Source organism: Schistocerca serialis, chromosome 7 (assembly GCF_023864345.2).
Source record: "Schistocerca serialis cubense isolate TAMUIC-IGC-003099 chromosome 7, iqSchSeri2.2, whole genome shotgun sequence".
NCBI classification, from domain to species: domain Eukaryota; kingdom Metazoa; phylum Arthropoda; class Insecta; order Orthoptera; family Acrididae; genus Schistocerca; species Schistocerca serialis.
This window is the reverse complement of record NC_064644.1, coordinates 392,265,766-392,279,344: the sequence shown is the minus strand read 5'-3', so window position 1 is coordinate 392,279,344 and position 13,579 is coordinate 392,265,766.

The window sequence follows — 13,579 nt, the reverse complement described above, 5'->3', positions numbered from 1 at the left end:
ACGCCGTACAGCCCAGAGAAGTCGCCGTGAGCATCGAGGCAATCTTCCAACCGACACACCAGCTTGAAGATACCGGTTTAGTGAAACAATTGCTCTGTTGCGTAAAGAAGTCCGTAACTGCCTGCTGCACATCCTCGTCCGACGGGAACCGCCGACCATTCAAGACCTTTTTCTACGGGTCTGAAGGCATGACACACGCTTGCGGAGAGTCCAGGACTACTGGGCGGGTGCTCGAGTGTCTCCCACTTGTCCGTAACGGATGAGGCTGGCCCCCCAGATCGACCGCCATTTTGTGTCGAACGGCGACGGTCGTTTTCGACAGACTTCGTTCTCCATTAGATTTCTACTGGTTTAACTTCGGCAGCCTAGAAAGAAACAACAGCACGCTGGTCCTGTTTAGGCGCATTTGGTAATAACGTCACCACCTTCATGCTTTCGCGTTTACTGCACGAATTCAAATGGCTCTAAGCACTATGGGACTTAACATCTGAGATCATCAGTCCCCTAGACTTAGAACTACTTAAACCTAACTAACCTAAGGACACCACACATATCCATGCCGGAGGCAGGATTCGAACCTGCGACCGTACCGGTCGCACGGTTCCAGACTGAAGCGCCCAGAACCGCTCGGCCACTCCGGCCGGCTTTACGGCACGCACTTTGGAAAGATACGACTGGCACATGCTTACATGTCGGTGCTTATACACCCGCATCGTAGTCGTGCTATGTTGCATACACGACGCAACAACACACTCGAACGGAAACTTTTTGATCAGTCCTTATACACCAGGTTGTCAATTATTACCATTACTGCCTATTGTTGTTATCGATTACACTTTATAGTCTATTTCATACTATTTCGCCACAGATATTGAGAGGAGTGTATGAAGAAATGAACATATTTATGTATTTTCTATTATTATATACAGAAGAAATACGAGGGTGAGTCAAATGAAAACCTTAAATTTGTAATAACAAATCGAAATTTCGCGCCGTTATCCTGTAAGTTGGTAAGCGTGCTACAAACAGCGTGCAGAATGGCCTGTAGGTGGCACCATAGTGCAGATGCACACATACCGTCACAGATCAGTATAAAGATGGCCGCCCCACTTGCGACTTGCACCAGGGAAGAACAGCGTTCTGTTATTCGGTTTTTGCGTAGTGAAGGTGTGAAACCTATTGAAATTCATCGACGAATGAAGGTTCAGTACGGTGCTGCATGTTTGTCACAGCAGCAAGTCTACGAATGGAGTAGGAAGTTCGCTAATGGTGTGGCTTGAGTGGAAGATGCTCCTCGTCCAGGTCAGGCACAACGATTGTGACTCCACAGAACACTGCATCAGTTGAAGCCGTAGTGAAGGAAAACCGCCGAGTGACACTGAATGACATTGCAGCGTGTTTATCGATTAGTCATGGTGCGTGAGTGGTTGCGCGGTCTACCAAAAGAATTTTTTTCTAAAGGAATTTATGCAATTTGTAAGCGCTGGAGGACTTGCATTGAGCGTGGGGGAGATTATGTTGGAAAGTGATACAGCTTTGTACCACTTCTGCACAATAAATAATATTTAAAAAATATTTAAGGTTTTCATTTGACTCACCCTCGTATTTGAAGAAATTAACCGATTCACTTTACCAACTGCTTTACTAGGCTTGGCCCTTATGGAGCTGACGTGATCTTGCCTTCTTCCGGTTACACGCATCTAATTTTTATGTGTAGCTACATCTTACACTAGTTTATGTTATTTCTCAAACGTCTGTTTATATTTAATTGTTACTTTACTTACATTTTCCCATCCATACTATGGTTCATATGTCAGTTCATTATCAGGCAGTAAGCCAAATACATTTCGGACAAAGTCAGCACCATCCAACGCTTCCCTCTTTAAAAATGAGTCAGTGACACATCAGAGAGCTCGTTTACTGCACCTGAATTGTCAATTAACGATCAAATAAAATTTATCTCCATTGATGATTCCTGTTTGACACATGTTACCGAAACGCGGCTGTATGGTTGGCCTAAATCGGCTGCATGGACTGCCTATATAGAGATCAGTTCAAATGGCTCTGAGCACTATGGGACTTAACATCTGAGGTCATCAGTCCCCTAGAACTTAGAACTACTTAAACCTAACTAACCTAAGGACATCACACACATCCATGCCCGAGGCAGGATTCGAACCTGCGACCGTAGTGGTCACGCGGTTCCAGACTGAAGCGCCTAGAACCGCACGGCCACACTGGCCGGCATAGAGATCAGTGATGAAAGTGTTATGTTATACTAACAGACTTTCTCCCCAGTTTTACTGGATTCCCGTGGTGACAGTGTTTAGCTATCAGACTGAAATCAGAGGGCATTTAGTGATGAGCTTGATTGTCGTCTACGGACTTTCGGTGAATATAAGTGAGGAAGGGGTCTATATCACCTCCTCATGTAATGGTGAGGCGAGGTAACATTTGGCCACTGCTTTTGGCGGTGTCTAGAAGAATGGCAGCCAAGAGATATAATGTTCTTCTTCGTGATGGCGATAACATCATCTGTGATGCAGGTTGAAAGTGTTTGCTGATTTGGAAGGATTGTGCCAAAAATTACTGTACACTGTTCGGTCCATTATTCCCTTGCGTTATCGTTTTATAAAATTAATTTACTTGAACCTTCTTTCTGTTTACTCAGTCGAACCATAAGGCATTTTTAGTCGGTAAATTTCGTAACGATCAGACACACTGTGTGGGAAAGACTACGCGCATGAACGTTTTCAGGGAGCAAGGTTCTTTCACTCTATATGAAAATTTGTCATAAGTTCCTATGGGACCAAACTTCTGAGGTCATCGGTCCCTAGGCTTACAAACTACTTAATCTAGCTTAAACTAACTTACGGTAAGGGCAACACACACACCCATGCCCGAACCTCCAACGGTGGAGGGGGTGGGGGGGGGGGATGATCCGGGGGTAGCCGCGCGTACTGTGGCGAACGCGACTACACCGCGCCGCCCTTCAATATACGAGTGCATAATACAGGCACTTCAAGCCAATTTTGACAACTGTGTACATTATGAATTTTAGTTCTACACCGAAGAGCCAAAGAAACTGGTACACCTGCCTAATATCGTGTAGGACCCCTGTGAGCACGAAGAAGTGCCGCAACACGAGGCGTGGCATGGACTCGACTAACGTCTGAAGTAGTGCTGGAGGGAATTGACATCCTGCAGGGCTGTCCATAAATCCGTAACAGTACGAGGCGGTGGAGATCTCTTCTGAATAGCACACAAGGCATCTCAGATATGCTCTGAGCAGTTTGGTGCCCAGCAGACATGTTTAAACTCAAAAGAGTGTTTCTGGAGCCAATCTGTAGAAATTCTGGACCTATGGGATGTGGCATTGTCGTGATGGAATCGCCCAAGTCCGCCGGAATGCACAATAGACATGAATGGATGCAAGGGATCAGACACGGTACTTACGTACGTGCCACCTGTCAGAGCCGTACCTGGACGTATCAGGGGTCCCACATCACTCCAACTTCAATCGCCCCCCACAATTACAGAGCCTCCGCCACCTTGAACAATCTCCTGCTGACATGCAGGATCCATGGATTAATGAGGTTGTCTCCATACCCGCAAACGTCCATCCGCTCGATAACAATTCGAAACGAGACTCGTCCGACCAGGCAACAAGTTTCCAGTCATCAACAGTCCAATGTCGGTGTTGACGGGCCCAGGCGAGGCGTAAAGCTTTGTTCGTGCAGTCATCAAGAGTACACGACTGGGCTTTCGGCTCCGAGAGCCCATACCGACGGTGTTTCGTTGAATGATTCGCACACTGAGACGTGGTGATGGCTCAGCATTGAAATCTGCAGCAGTTTGCGGAACGGTTGTGTTACTGTCACGTTGAACGATTCTCTTCTTTCGTCGTTTGTTCCGTTCTTCGAGGATCTTTTCCCGGCTGCTATAATGTCAGAGACTTGATGTTTTACCAGATTCCTGATATTCACGGTACACTCATGAAATGGTCTTACTGGAAAATCCCCACTTCATTGCTACCTCGGACATACTGTGTCCCATCGCTCGTACTGTAACACTACGTTATAACGCACTTAAATCTTGACCATCTGCCATTGTAGCAGCAGTGGCATTGTCGCTAACAAATGCGTCAGACACTTGTTGTCTTATATAGGCGTTGCCGACCGCAGCGCCGTATTCTGCTATTTACATACCTCTGTATTTGAATACACATCCCTATGCCAGTTTCTTTGGCGCTTCAGTCTACGTATGGATAGAACACGTGGCCTGGGCTACAGGTCTACAGGTTAGGCGTTGCACTTACTTTTGGACTTCGCTTCTACTTTTTAAATTGGCGGATTATTTGTATCGTAGCATTATATGAATATTGATCCAATAAAAGTAGTTTTTTATTGCTCTTTCCGATTTTGTTGCGGCCACGTAGATGAGGTACCACCTTACAGTCACCTACTTTTCAACCTCATAATAATATGAGCAGACTACAAAGAGCGCGTGACATTAATGCAAACCAGTTGTCACACAATCATTTTTTTACGCCGCCGAACCTTCTCAAAAACTACAACACGAAGGATTCGACCATAAACATTTCCTATCTATAAAGAAATTCAAGGTATTTAGAAATAACGGCACAGATCTGCATCCCCTTGATTGGGTGCAGCAATTTTCATTTTTGCTGCCACCAAGCTGGCCAGTGACACACAAGCTCGAATTTATCTGTAGCTTTTTGGAGGGAGAACCTTCGATGCGTATGAGACCCATAGCAAGGCAATGTCTCGGCGTCGAAGAGTCTCAAAATGCTTTTCTATCTGTGTATTGATCGGAAACGACTCAACGAAGCATTAAAGACCAACTAATCAGTTCACTCACTTTTGAACACCGGTTTTCCAACTATCACGCAGTTTTTTGAGTATATGGTCCAACAAAACCAGTACCTCACCGAACCGTATAGCCAATCTGCAATTATGCATCTCAAAACTTCCACCTTCATTACGAGTTTCCCTTCTCACTGTACAGCAAAAAGGAAGTATTTCAGCATTCAGAGACTTATTACAATTATTAGAAATTCAGCAATCGCACTACTTCTCGAACTTGGTCTATAGTTTCCTGGATGTAAGCATTGAATATAAGAGGAGAGAGAGCACATCCTTGCCTTACCCCTTTTCTAATATTTGCTTCTTGTTCCTGGGGACAGTTCCTAATCACTGCCACCTCATTCTTATAGAAGCTGAGTATCACAGGGACGTCTTTGTACTTTATTCCACTTTTTCTCAGCAGTCTGAACATCTCTTGCCAGATAACGTTTCAAATTCCTTTTCCATATCTACAAAGGCAGTATAAATTGGTTTATTTTTCTGTAATTGCTTTTCGATAACGAGTCTCAGTGCCAGAATCGCCTCTCTTCTTCCCAGTCCCCTTCTGAAGCCAAACTGATCTTCACTCGGCATATCCTCCACCTTCTCTTCAATTCTCTTCAGAACTATTTTTATGAGAATTTTTGATGCGTGTGATATTAGGCTTAGAGTTCGGTACTGTTCGCATTTTGTAGCTGCTGCCTTCTTTTGTATAGGAACAGTGATACATTTCTGGAAGTCTGTCGGTATCTCTCCTGTGTTATAGATGGACCTAATAAGTTTAAGAAGCATCATTTTCATGCTATCACCAGCATTCTTTATTAGTTCTGCAGGGATGTCATCAATACCCGTTGCTTTGTTGTCCTGTAGTTCTTTTAGAGCTCTGTCAAATTCTTCTTGCAGAATGCCACCTCCCTTGTCATCTTCGTCTACTTGCTCTTCTCTTCCTATTACTTCTTCCGAAAGAGGTGTTCCGGCATACAACTCCTCTATGTATTCTTTCCCTCTTTTCACCATGTCTTCACCAAACAGCATTTTCCCCTCTTTATTTTCTATTGTGCCTGCGAGTGTAGTTTTTCGTTTGTTAAAAAATTGATTTGCTGTTCTGTAGGCTAAATCAGTTCTTCTGTTTTGCATATTTTCTTCCACTTCTCTGCACATTTCTTCAAGAAAATTTTCTTTTGCTTTCTTAGCTTCTCTATTAACTAAATTCCTTAGTCTTCTGTATTCAGCTTTTCATTTTACGAGTACATCAGATGCATTTTTTTATAATCTCCTGTTTTCTATAAGCTCAATAATATCTGCTGTAATCCATTTCCTCGTGTTTTTGAGTTCAGTTCTTCCAACTATCTTTTCTGCTGCTTTGTATACAGGGTGTTACAAAAAGGTACGGCCAAACTTTCAGGAAACATTCCTCACACACAAAGAAAGAAAATATGTTATGTGGACATGTGTCCGGAAGCGCTTACTTTCCATGTTAGAGCTCATTTCATTACTTCTCTTCAAATCACTTTAATCATGGAATGGAAACACACAGCAACAGAACGTACCAGAGTGACTTCAAACACTTTGTTACAGGAAATGTTCAAAATGTCCTCCGTTAGCGAGGATACATGCACCCACCCTCCGTCGCATGGAATCCCTGATGCGCTGATGCAGCCCTGGAGAATGGCGTATTGTATCACAGCCGTCCACAATACGAGCACGAAGAGTCTCTACATTTGGTACCGGGGTTGCACAGACAAGAGCTTTCAAATGCCCCCATAAATGAAAGTCAAGAGGGTTGAGGTGAAGAGAGCGTGTAGGCCACGGAATTGGTCCGCCTCTACCAATCCATCGGTCACCGAATCTGTTGTTGAGTAGCGTATGAACACTTCGACTGAAATGTGCAGGAGCTCCATCGTTCATGAACCACATGTTGTGTCGTACTTGTAAAGGCACATGTTCTAGCTGCACAGGTAGAGTATCCCGTATGAAATCATGATAATGTGCTCCATTGAGCGTAGGTGGAAGAACACAATCTAGACATCACCAACAATGCCTGCCCAAACGTTCACAGAAAATCTGTGTTGATGACGATTGCACAATTGCGTGCGGATTCTCGTCAGCCCACACATGTTGATTGTGAAAATTTACAATTTGACCACGTTGGAACGAAGCCTCATCCGTAAAGAGAACATTTCCACTGGAATGAGGATTGACACATTGTTGGATGAACCATTCGCAGAAGTGTACCCGTGGAGGCTAATCAGTTGCTGATAGTGCCTGCACACGCTGTACATGGTACGGAAACAACTGGTTCTCCTGTAGCACTCTCCATACAGTGACGTGGTCAACGTTACCTTGTACAGCAGCAACTTCTCTGACGCTGACATTAGGGTTATCGTCAACTGCACGAAGAATTGCCTCGTCCATTGCAGGTGTCCTCGTCGTTCTAGGTCTTCCCCAGTCGCGAGTCATAGGCTGGAATGTTCCGTGCTCCCTAAGACGCCGATCAATTGCTTCGACCGTCTTCCTGTCGGGACACCTTCGTTCTGGAAATCTGTCTCGATACAAACGTACCGCGCCACGGCTATTGCCCCGTGCTAATCTATACATCAAATGGGCATCTGCCAACTCCGCATTTGTAAACATTGCACTGACTGCAAAACCACGTTCGTGATGAACACTAACCTGTTGATGCTACGTACTGACGTGCTTGATGTACTGTAGAGCCATGAGTCGCATGTCAACACAACCACCGAAGTCAACATTACCTTCCTTCAATTGGGCCAACTGGCTGTGAATCGAGGAAGTACAGTACATACTGACGAAACTAAAATGAGCTCTAACATGGAAATTAAGCGTTTCCGGACACATGTCCACATAACATCTTTTCTTTATTTGTGTGTGAGGAATGTTTCCTGAAAGTTTGGCCGTACCTTTTTGTAACACCCTGGATACCAGATATAATTTGATCCCAGTCTTCATTTACTCCACCATGTTGAAAATTCTTAGCTAGGTTATCTGTTTCATGAGCATAGCGCTTTGCCAGTCCCTCAGTTTTCAGTTTTTCTAGTTCCCATTTAAGTTTTACTGGCTTCTTCTTCAAACGTTTGAATCTCAGTGAACTTTTCATCAGGACCAGGTTATGAGCACTGCCTATGTCTACAGATGGATAGCTCCTGCAATCTTTTATCTGGTTCCTAAAACGTACTTTCACTAGAATGTAATCAATCTGTTGTCTCCTCAGGTCTCCAGGTGCCTTCCATGTGTATCTTCTTCGTTTGTGATGTTGGAAAACTGTGTTTGCAACAACTAATTGGTTCCTCGAGCAGAACTCGATAAGTCGTTCTCCTCTTCCATTTCTTCTTCCAAGTCCATATATGCCAACAATTCCTTCCTCCGGTTCTTCACCCACAATCGCGTTCCAGTCCCCCATGGCAATCAGGTTTTCATCTCCCTTAACATTTCTCATCGCATTACTTATTTCTTAGTTCACTTGTAACGGTGGTAAGTGAAACAGCATTTCAAAAATGTAGCGCCGACAATAGCTGTCCTACTTTTCCACTTGGTAAAATGAAAGATCGAGGCGCAGCCTCCAACAAGGGAGCAGGTGTGAAACTGCAAACCCATCTATCTTTTATACTTGCTGATTACACATTTCATGCTAATTTCTAGATCGTTCCTCTCTTAACAACCGACGTCATACTTGGCATGGATTTCCTTGTCGAACATGTCGCTGTTCTCAACTTTAAGAAGTCATTGCTTAAATTGAAAGCCGATATGCAACAAATATCTGTAACTTTTTCAGAATTCTTTATCAGCTGAGGTGCAACATATTACCAGAGTGGAGGTTGTTTCAGCATCTAAGAATACGAATTGGCATACAACATTCTTTGTGTTGTTGTTGTTGTGGTCTTCAGTCCTGAAACTGGTTTGATGCAGCTCTCCATGCTGCTCTATCCTGTGCAAGCTTCTTCATCTCGCAGTACCTACTGCAACCTACATCCTTCTGAATCTGCTTAGTGTATTCATCTCTTGGTCTCCCTCTACGATTTTTAGCCTCCACGCTGCCCTCCAATGCTAAATTTGTGATCCCTTGATGCCACAGAACCTCTTTACAGACACGTATTTCCATAGTAACAATATCGCTGATGAATTTGACGACGACGTTGTGCAGACGATCAACAGTAAGATAAATGAATGTAAAGCTTCGACCGACGATGAGCGCCAACAGTTACAGAATATTCTTTTACAGTACTCTGAAGTAATTAACAATGTGCCGGGAACAATGTTCAGTTTTGACATATCGTTGAATCGGATGTACTGGCGGTGGTCTGCGTGTTTCTAACACAGTATTTCGACGTCATACCTCGGCGTCTTCATCAGGTGCTGACCTTGTCCCATATTTATGTCTGGACGGTGTCTGGCGTTCCCTACGCCTTCCGCTCCCGCTTCGACCGTATCGGTTGGTCGCCAGATGTTCCGTCTTCGTCCGTGCCCGCTTCCGCTGTTTTCCCCGGTGGCGGCCGTTTCATGGCCGCCAGGCGCGTTCCTAGCGCTGTCGACAGGCTGTGTTTGCTGTTGGTGACCGTTCCGACTTTCTCCCGCGCCCCTGTCATTCTCCTGGTCTTGTGTTTTCTTCCGTTGTTTTGTAATAGGTCCAAAGTCGGGTTCCACGCCGTGCTGAGTTGGTATCCAGCTTCCCGGTTTATCAAGTTCTATGTCATCTTGATTTCGATCGATTCAGTGATGACGCTATTCCAAAATTTGGGGATCTGTGTGCTCAAGTACCAAGCAATGTTCTGCTATTTCCGATTTAGTGGCTTGTAGCCTGGTATGTCTTTGGTACTCTTTACATCTTATGTCAGCGGTCCTGGTGGTCTGACCAATGTAAGACATACCGCATTCACATGGTATATGGCAGATACCAAGTTTTCTCAATCCCAGATGATCCTTAACCGTTCCAAGAAGCGCCGCCCTGATCTTGTTTGGTGGGTAGAACACACTCTTGATGTTGTGCTTTTTCAGTAGTCTGCTGATCTTAGCAGATATAGGTCCTGAATACGGTAGAAAGGTTACCCTCCAGGTCTCTTCGTGTTCTTGTCCCTCAGTATCAGGTCGTCTGGAGGGATGTAGCGCCTTGCGGATGTCCTTTGTTGAGTATCCGTTGTCTGCGAACACTTTCTGTAGGTGTTCTAACTCTGCTGCCAAGCTGTCTGAGTCGGACAGTGTTTTGGCTCAGTGAACAAGTATTCTCAGCTTCCCATTCTTCTGTGCCAGATGATGGCAGCTGTCAGCCTGTAGGTATAAGTCAGTGTGTGTAGTTTTTATACACACACTATGGCCTAATGTGATGTCTGTCTTCCTTTTCACGGCCGTGCGGTTCTAGGCGCTGCAGTCTGGAACCGCGAGACCGCTACGGTCGCAGGTTCGAATCCTGTCTCGGGGATGGATGTGTGTGATGTCCTTAGGTTAGTTAGGTTTAACTAGTTCTAAGTTCTAGGGGACTAATGACCTCAGAAGTTGAGTTCCATAGTGCTCAGAGCCATTTGAACCATTTTTTCCTTTTCACCAGGACATCCAGGAAAGGAAGCTGACCATTATTTTTTGGTTCCATTGTGAACTTAATGCTAGGGTGTCTCGAGTTCAGATGCTCAAGAAACTCGTGCAGTTTTTCCCGACCATGTGGCCAGATGACAAACGTGCCATCAGCCTACCTAAAGAAACAGGTAGGCTTGTAGGCAGCCGTCGTAAGTGCCTCATCCTCGAATCTCTCCATAAACAGGTTTGCCACTACCGGAGATAAGGGACTACCCATCGCCACTCCTTCTGTATGTTCATAAAATTGGCCTCCACATAGGAAATAGGTCGATGTTAAGATATTCTTGAATATGTCCAACACAGCTCCACCAAATTTTTCACTGATCAGATCAAGCGTGTCCTGAAGTGGTATACTAGTGAACAGAGACACAACATCGAAGCTGACCATGATGTCTTTGTTAGATATTCATAGGTTTTTGAGACGTTCCACGTAGTCTGATGAGTTACGGATGTGGTGGACGCACTTTCCCACATACAGTACTAACATCTTCTTAAGGTGGGTGGCTGTAGGATAGGTGGCTGCACCAATATTGCTTACGATAGGACGCAACGGTATATCCTCTTTATGGATCTTGGGCAATCCATATAATCTAGGTGGTACTGGTGCCTTAGCTTTCAGTTGCTTGACAACCTTCTCAGGTCACCAGGGAAGATGAAAGTGTAGTGATGTTACCGGAAGGCAAGGGGAACTCTACTGTCGTACTGTTGAAGGTCGACTATGACCAGAAGATCAGTCAGCTTTTAGAGGATCCTACTTACAGTCCTCAAGAGCACGACCCCAGCAACAGAGTGGACAGGAAAACCAGAGCTCTGCTCAAGGAAACAGGATGGCCTGAGAAGGCTGTTCCCATGAATATGGAAGACTTAAAGCAGGCTCAGGGTGTAGACATGATGACAACCATTCGCTTCTCGCTGATTGCTTTCGACGCTGTGAGTGCGGTGAACATATGCGCCTGAGAACATATGTGTCTGCTCGTCGTACTCACGATTTATTCATATGGAGTTGTAGCAAGGATCGACTATGGCGCTCAATTAGACGAGGAGCATGGTTTGAGAAGTCGAAGCTGGCCTTGAGGGATATAATAAAAATTACATACTGTTGGTGTTTGAGGTATACTGTGTGTTGTGTGTGCATAAATGTCGTGTGAGTGAGCGTACCATTTTAGATTGATATTCGTTTTATAGCGAAGTTTGTGGGGAGGGGAATATATAAAGTATATGGGGTCTTTGGGGCGGGGGGGGGGGGGGGGTAATAGGCGAAATCGATGAGTCTCATTTTGGCAAAACCAGGTACAACAGTAGGGTAATCTGCGGTGGAATTAGGGGTTTGGGGGGCTCTGTAGTATCAGGTCCACAATGTGATGATATAGTCTCTAAAGGAGTTCCTAATCGAACGAAGGAAGTGTTGCTGAAATTAATTGAAGATCATGTTGCAGAGGGTTCTGTACTTATTTCCGATGGTTTTTCTTCATATAGGGATTTGGGAAAGAGGGATTTTCAGCATCTTGTCGTGAATCCTAATACTGAATTCAGATCTTCATCAATTGGAGGTTGTACTAACAGTATAGAAGGTTATTGGTCAGCCATAAAATCTGTTGCAGAGAGGGGGACAAGACGCACTTCGACACTACAGAGCCATTCAGATGAATATACATAATGTACCCGATACATATTGCCCGTTTAGGTGTTTCCTTAAACGTGTTGGGCAAATGTATCGTCCTAAATTTGTTAGTTAATTTCAGGTTGGGATGGCGGGTGGGGAGTGTAACTGATAATTAAGGAAACGGGCGGGTTTGGTGGGGATGGTTAAAATATTGATTTGGATTTTCTGGGATTCATCCATCATTCTTCATTTTCTTAGGTAAATTTCTTCTTTGGATATTTTTTTATTATTTTACTTCATTTCGTTGATGTAACCTTTGGGTTTATATATTTGTATATATGTGTATATGTCTGTTTTTTCGTGGTATTGTCTTTCTTGTGTTTGTGGGTGTGTGATTTTTCTTGATGTCTTTCAAGGTAAGCTTTTGTTTTCTTGCGGAGGAGTTTGCGTACGGTAAGTTTAGTTTTTTTATTTTCATGTTGTACAGAATTTGTCTATTTTGATGTATTTCTTTGTCGTATTACATTGTTATGCGTTAAGCAGGGGTTCGTCAGCTGCAGTATAGAATACAAATCTTGCAGTCGTTGCTCTTTTTCCCTTACTTAGTACTAGTATCACGGTTTTTTCGGTTCTATGCAACGACTACTGAAGGCGAAAAGACCAACATACGTAAAATTTCTATCGCATACTTCAGTTGACGTATACAGGTCAACTGAAATACGGGATACAGGTGCTAGGTAGACGAAAACAGCGACATACATGTCATTTACCTACAGAGGTCAACTGAAGAACAGGATACAAATGTTAGATATGTCACTATATTTCGCCTTCGCTAGCACTAATATCCTATTCTTCAGTTGAGCTGCATCAAACCAGTCTCAGGACTGAAGACCACAACAACAACAACAAGTTGACTTATATAGCTAAATTGTAGAATGGGGTACAAATTTTACTGTCGTCAGTTTTTTGTCGTTGCTTGCAAGACTATAATAATGTTCAGCCGATACTATTAGTATCGAAGGAATATATATATATATATATATATATATATATATATATATATATATATATATATATATATTACAAATTATATATTACAAATGATTGAAGCGATTTCACAGCTCTGCAATAACTTTATTATTTGAGATATTTTCACAATGCTTTGCACACACATACAAAAACTCAAAAACTTTTTTTTAGGCGTTCACAAATGTTCGATATGTGCCCCTTTAGTGATTTGGCAGACATCAAGCCGATAATCAAGTTCCTCCCACACTCGGCGCAGCATGTCCCCATCAATGAGTTCGAAAGCATCGTTGATGTGAGCTCGCAGTTATGGCATGTTTCTTGGTAGAGGAGGTTTAAACACTGAATCTTTCACATAACCCCACAGAAAGAAATCGCATGGGGTTAAGTCGGGAGAGCGTGGAGGCCATGACATGAATTGCTGATCATGATCTCCACCACGACCGATCCATCGGTTTTCCAATCTCCTGTTTAAGAAGTACCGAACATCATGATGGAA